General features: G+C 47.0%; 1 protein-coding gene across 1 annotated transcript in view; it reads right to left on the bottom strand.

The window, feature by feature from the left end:
- The window catches only part of LOC144955488 (OTU domain-containing protein 7B-like), a 61,257-nt gene extending 59,348 nt beyond the window's left edge, over positions 1–1,909 (bottom strand). Inside the window, exon 1 of the mRNA XM_078885690.1 lies at positions 711–1,909. The gene's annotated coding sequence lies outside the window, so the exon portion shown is untranslated. The remainder of the gene's footprint in view (positions 1–710) is intronic.
- Between the last annotated feature and the right edge of the window lie 4,669 nt (positions 1,910–6,578).

Genomic DNA, 6,578 nt, shown 5'->3' on the forward strand with positions numbered 1-6,578 from the left:
TTGTTGGTAGTGGTGGTGGTTGGTAGTGGTGATTGTTGTTGCTGTTGTTGGTGGTTGTTGTTGGTAGTGGTTGTTGTTGGTGGTGGTTGTTGTGGTAGTGGTGGTGGTTGTTGGTAGTGGTTGTTGTTGTTGGTAGTGGTGGTTGTTGTTGGTAGTGGTGGTTGTTGTTGTTGGTAGTTGTTGTTGGTAGTGGTTGCTGTTGTTGTTGGTAGTGGTGGTTGCTGTTGGTAGTGGTGATTGTTGTTGGTAGTGGTTGTTGTTGTTGGTAGTGGTGGTTGTTGTTGGTAGTGGTGGTTGTTGTTGTTGGTAGTTGTTGTTGGTAGTGGTTGCTGTTGTTGTTGGTAGTGGTGGTTGCTGTTGGTAGTGGTGATTGTTGTTGGTAGTGGTTGTTGTTGTTGGTAGTGGTGGTTGTTGTTGGTAGTGGTGGTTGTTGTTGTTGGTAGTTGTTGTTGGTAGTGGTTGCTGTTGTTGTTGGTAGTGGTGGTTGCTGTTGGTAGTGGTGATTGTTGTGGTGGTGGTTGTTGTTGTTGGTAGTGGTTGTTGTTGGTAGTGGTTGCTGTTGTTGTTGGTAGTGGTGGTTGCTGTTGGTAGTGGTGATTGTTGTGGTGGTGGTTGTTGTTGTTGGTAGTGGTTGTTGTTGTTGTGGTTGTTGGTTGTTGTGGTTGTTGTTGTTGTTGTTGAGTGTCTCAGGCTGTGTGTGTAGTTCTCACCTCAGGAGAGTCGCGGTGCTCGCCGCGGGAACGGCGACATCGGCCGAGTGAGGGGTGAGCGGTGAGGAGGTGAGGGGTGGTGAGGAGGTGGTGGTGAGGTGAGTATGTAGTGGTGAGTAGGTGGTGGTGAGTAGGTGGTGTTGGTGGTGGTGAGTAGGAGGTGTTGATGGTGGTGGTGAGTAGGTGGTGGTGAGTTGGTGGTGGTGGTGAGTAGGTGGTGGTGGTGAGTAGGTGGTGGTGAGTAGGTGGTGGTGGTGAGGTGAGTAGGTAGTGGTGAGTAGTGGTGAGGAGGTGGTGAGGAGGTAGTGGTGAGTAAGTGGTGAGGAGGTGGTGAGGAGTAAGTGGTGAGGAAGAGGTGGTGAGGTGGTGGTGAGGTGAGTAGGTAGTGGTGAGTAAGTGGTGGTGAGGTGGTGAGGAGGTAGTGGTGAGTAAGTGGTGGTGAGGAGGTAGTGGTGAGTAAGTGGTGGTGAGGTGGTGAGGAGGTAGTGGTGAGTGGTGGTGAGGTGGTGAGGAGGTAGTGGTGAGTAAGTGGTGAGGAGGTAGTGGTGAGTAAGTGATGAGATGGTGGTGAGGAGTAAGTGGTGAGGAAGAGGTGGTGAGGTGGTGGTGAGTTGAGGTGAGTAGGTAGTGGTGAGTAAGTGGTGGTGAGGTGGTGAGGAGGTAGTGGTGAGTAAGTGGTGGTGAGGTGGTGAGGAGGTAGTGGTGAGTAAGTGGTGGTGAGGTGGTGAGGAGGTAGTGGTGAGTAAGTGGTGGTGAGGTGGTGAGGAGGTAGTGGTGAGTAAGTGGTGAGGAGGTAGTGGTGAGTAAGTGATGAGATGGTGGTGAGGAGTAAGTGGTGAGGAAGAGGTGGTGAGGTGGTGGTGAGTTGAGGTGAGTAGGTAGTGGTGAGTAAGTGGTGGTGAGGTGGTGAGGAGGTAGTGGTGAGTAAGTGGTGAGGAGGTGGTGAGGAGTTGGTGAGTAAGTGCTAAGTGGTGAGGTGGTGGTGGTGAGTAGGTGTTGCTGAGGATGAGTTGGTGAGGTGTTGGTGAGTAAGTGGTGAGGTGGTGGTGGTGGTGAGTAGGTGTTGGTGAGGATGAGTTGGTGAGGCGAGTTGGTGAGTAAGTGGTGAGGAGGTGGTGAGGATGAAGTGGTGAGGTAAGTTGGTGAGTAAGTGTCGAGGAAGAGGTGTTGGTGAGTAAGTGGTGAGGTGGTGGTGAGGAGTTGGTGAGTAAGTGCTAAGTGGTGAGGTGGTGGTGGTGAGTAGGAGGTGTTGCTGAGGATGAGTAGGAGGTGAGGAGTTGGTGAGGAAGTGGTGAGTAGTTGGTGAGTTGGTGAGAAGTGGTAAGTGGTGAGTAAGTGGTGTTGGTGAGGTGTTGGTAAGTGGTGAGTAAGTGGTGAGTAAGTGGTGAGTAGGTGGTGAGTGAGTGGTGAGTAAGTGGTGAGTAAGTGGTGAGTAAGTGGTGAGTAGTTGGTGAGTAAGTGGTGAGTAAGTGGTGAGTAAGTGGTGAGTAAGTGGTGAGTGAGTGGTGAGGAGTAAGTGGTGAGTAAGTGGTGAGTGAGTGGTGAGTGAGTGGTGAGTGAGTGGTGAGTGAGTGGTGAGTAAGTGGTGAGTAAGTGGTGAGTAAGTGGTGAGGAGTAAGTGGTGAGTTGTAGTTTGTGTTGAAGATCTCCGTGAGGGAAATTCGCTCACCCCTCAGCTCGCAGCAGCAGTAAGTGGTGAGGGTGAGTAAGTGGTGAGTAAGTGGTGAGTAGGTGGTGAGTAAGTGGTGAGTAAGTGGTGAGTGAGTGGTGAGGAGTGAGTGGTGAGGAGTTGTGGTTCGTGAGGGAACTTCGCTCACCCCTCAGCTCGCAGCAGTAGCAAGTGGTGAGTAGTAGAAGGTGAGTAGTTGGTGAGTAATTGGTGAGTAAGTGGTGAGGAGTGAGTGGTGAGTAAGTGGTGAGGAGTGAGTGGTGAGGAGTTGTGGTTCGTGAGGGAACTTCGCTCACCCCTCAGCTCGCAGCAGCAGTAAGTGGTGAGGGTGAGTAAGTGGTGAATGAGTGGTGAGTAATTGGTGAGTAAGTGGTGAGTAATTGGTGAGTAGGTGGTGAGTGAGTGGTGAGGAGTAAGTGGTGAGGAGTTGTAGTTTGTGTTGAAGATCTCCGTGAGGGAAATTCGCTCACCCCTCAGCTCGCAGCAGCAGTAAGTGGTGAGGGTGAGTAGGTGGTGAGTAATTGGTGAGTAATTGGTGAGTAATTGGTGAGTAATTGGTGAGTAATTGGTGAGTAATTGGTGAGTGAGTGGTGAGGAGTTGTAGTTTGTGTTGAAGATCTCCGTGAGGGAAATTCGCTCACCCCTCAGCTCGCAGCAGTAGCAAGTGGTGAGTAGTAGAAGGTGAGTAGTTGGTGAGTGAGTGGTGAATAAGTGGTGAGTAATTGGTGAGTAAGTGGTGAGTGAGTGGTGAGGAGTGAGTGGTGAGGAGTTGTGGTTCGTGAGGGAACTTCGCTCCCCCCTCAGCTCCCAACCGCCGAGTTGGGGACTGTTGACGGTGACGTCATCGAGGCGACGTCATCGGCGCGAGACTCCCGCCATAATGACGCTGAGGGGGGGAGCGCGAGACGGCTTCCGGAAGCGGAAGATGTTTTCCGGAAGCGGAAGATGTCTTCCGGAAGCGGAAGATGTCTTCCGGAAGCAGCAGATGTCTTCCGGAAGCGGAAGATGTCTTTCGGAAGCAGCAAATGTCTTCCGGAAGCGGAAGATGTCTTCAGGAAGCGGAAGATGGCTTCCGGAAGCAGCAAATGTCTTCCGGAAGCGGAAGATGTCTTCCGGAAGCGGAAGATGTCGTCCGGAAGCGGAAGATGTCTTCCGGAAGCGGAAGATGTCTTCCGGAAGCAGAAGATGTCTTCCGGAAGATTCGGTAGAGCTCTGGAAGATTCTTCGGGAATCCTAAACGCCTCTAATTTAACAGCTAAATAAAACAGGTAATTTTCCTCCGTAAGATGTCTTCCGGAAGAGGAAGATGTCTTCCGGAAGATTCGGTGGGGATCTGGTAGATTCTTCCGGAATCCTAAACGCATCCAATTTAGCAACTAAATAAAACGGTAATTTATCTTCCGGAAGAGATCTTCCGGAAGATTGAAGAGAACCATTTGGCACCATCTTCCGGAAGAGGTCTACCAGATCTCTACCGAATCTTCCGGAAGATTCGTGAGAGATCTGGAAGATTCTTCCGGAATCTAAAAACACTTCCAATTTACCAGCTAATAAAACAAATATTAAGATCTGGAAGATTCTTCCGAAATCCTAAGCACGTCCAATTTAATTGGTTTCGGTAAAGTGACGTAGAATTGAAAATATTAAATTTAAAAAATTATAAAATAATAATAATAAAAAATAACTAAAATAAAAAATTCAATTTTCTTTTTTGGTATTTTTATTATTTGTTTATTATTATTATTATTATTTATTTTCCCACTACGTGATTAGGCCCGAAAAACCAAAAAATATGAATTCCTGTAGTTTACCAAAGTTTTCAGTCAAAATTTAAACGCATCCAATTTACCAACCAATAAAAAAACAATTATTTCTCTTCCAGAAGGAACTTCTGGAATACGCAACCCATTAAATACATATACTTTGGTTCTTTCGGTAAAGTCAGATGGATAGAAAAATAACAATGAACATAAAGTGAATAAAAAGATAAAGTCAAAAAAATTCAATGCACTCGACTTTAAAAAAAAATTAACCCGTAAAAACAAAGTTTTTCACTATAAATCCTTTATATGCGTGGCATCGGTTTTATTTTATTATTCATTTCTGTTTTTCTTGAGTAAGAGTTTCATTTTGATCACATTGGTATTTTAAATTAAATATGAAAAAAATGTTTCCTAAAAAATGTTAAATTTTGAAACAAAATTTCACGAAAATAAATTGTCACGCACAACGAGTCTGTGTGCAAAATGTCAGCTCGATTGGATCACGGGAAGTGGGTTAAAAAACGACCGAAAGATTTGCACGGTCCTAAGCAAGCAAGCAAGTGAACTTAATATAAAAGATTTAAAAAGGAGTTAACTTCTCAAGTCAAATGGATAGAAAAATAACAATGAAAATTAAGTGAATAAAAAGATAAAGTCAAAAAAATTAAATGCACTCGACTTTAAAAAAATAATAATTTTAAATATATTCCGGAAGAATCTTCCGGAAGATTCTCACCCCATTCAATGTGCCGTTCCCAAAAAAACAATATTCTATCTTCCGGCAGCATCTTCCGGAAGATTCAACCGCCTACGACACGCACCCAAAAAAACACAACAGAGCGTCTTCCTCTTCCGGAAGCGGTAGAAGGGAGGTAAGCTTGCGACCAATGAGAGGGCGCCTTGCTGCGCGCGCGGGGGTGAGGAGGGGGGAAAAGGGGGCGTGTCGGTAAAAGACGAGGGGGGGGGGAAGGGGGCGTGACCAAAACTCAGCTTAGCCAATGAGAGACGCCGGGAGTGGTGAAGGGGCGGGGGGGGGGGGATAAAGGGGCGTTACCGAGGTTGTGCTCAGCCAATGAGAGACGCCGGGAGTGGTGAGGGGGCGGGGGGGGGGGATAAAGGGGCGTGACCGAGGCTCTGCTCAGCCAATGAGAGACGCCGGGAGTGGTGAGGGGGCGGGGGGGGATAAAGGGGCGTGACCGAGGCTGTGCTCAGCCAATGAGAGACGCCGGGAGTGGTGAGGGGGCGGGGGGGGGATAAAGGGGAGTGACCGAGGCTGGGCTCAGCCAATGAGAGACGCCGGGAGTGGTGAGGGGGCGGGGGGGGGATAAAGGGGCGTGACCGAGGCTCTGCTCAGCCAATCAGAGACGCCGGGAGTGGTGAGGGGGCGGGGGGGGGATAAAGGGGAGTGACCGAGGCTGTGCTCAGCCAATGAGAGACGCCGGGAGTGGTGAAGGGGCGGGGGGAGGGGATAAAGGGGCGTGACCAAGGCTGGGCTCAGCCAATGAGAGACGCCGGAAGTGGTGAGGGGGCGGGGCGGGGGGATAAAGGGGCGTGGCCGAGGCTGGGCTCCACCCCCAACTGCTTCCACCCCCACCGCAATGTTCCCTGTCCTAGTCTTAGTTTTTTCGGTAAAGTCACCATGTAGGTAAAAAGTGAAATTAAACATTATTGATTCTTTCGGTAATGTCACGTAGAAGGGAAGTAATAAAAAAATAAAAATACAACATTATAAAATTAAATAATTATCTTAAATAAAAATTTTTAATTAATAAAATAATAAAAATAAAACATTATAAAATAATTCTCTTAAATAAAAAAATTTAATTAAAATTAATAAAATAATAAAAATCACGACGTTTCGGAGGCAACACAAGCCTCCGTCTTCAGGTGGAACCGTCACAGCCAGATTTGCTGGATCAAGTGAGGCAGAGATTCTAAGATGCAAGTTCTTAAACACAAGTTAAGGGGGAGGAGAGGGGGAGATATTTTGGGTTTTTTTCGGTAAAGTCACAATGCAGGTAAAAAATTAAAATTAATAAAAATAAAATAAAAAATCACGACGTTTCGGAGGCAACACCATCATCAGGTGGAACCGTCACAGCCAGAATTGCTGCATTAATTGAGGCAAAAATTTTGATTTGGAATCGGCACCCTGAAATTAGTTTAAAACAGCTGCAAAAGTCCAGGCCAGAAAAACATGTTTTTTTTAAAATCCTTTATATTAAGTTCACTTGCTTAGGAGCGTGCAAATCTTTCGGTCGTTTTTTATTTAAATCCTTTATATTAAGTTCGCTTGCTTGCTTGCTTAGGACCGTGCAAATCTTTCGGTCGTTTTTTTAACCCACTTCCCGTGATCCAATCGAGCTGACATTGTGCACACAGACTCGTTGTGCGTGACGATTAATTTTCGTGAAATTTTTTTCTCCAAAATTTTAC

This window comes from Lampetra fluviatilis, unplaced genomic scaffold (assembly GCF_964198595.1).
Source record: "Lampetra fluviatilis unplaced genomic scaffold, kcLamFluv1.1 SCAFFOLD_184, whole genome shotgun sequence".
Classification (NCBI taxonomy): domain Eukaryota; kingdom Metazoa; phylum Chordata; class Hyperoartia; order Petromyzontiformes; family Petromyzontidae; genus Lampetra; species Lampetra fluviatilis.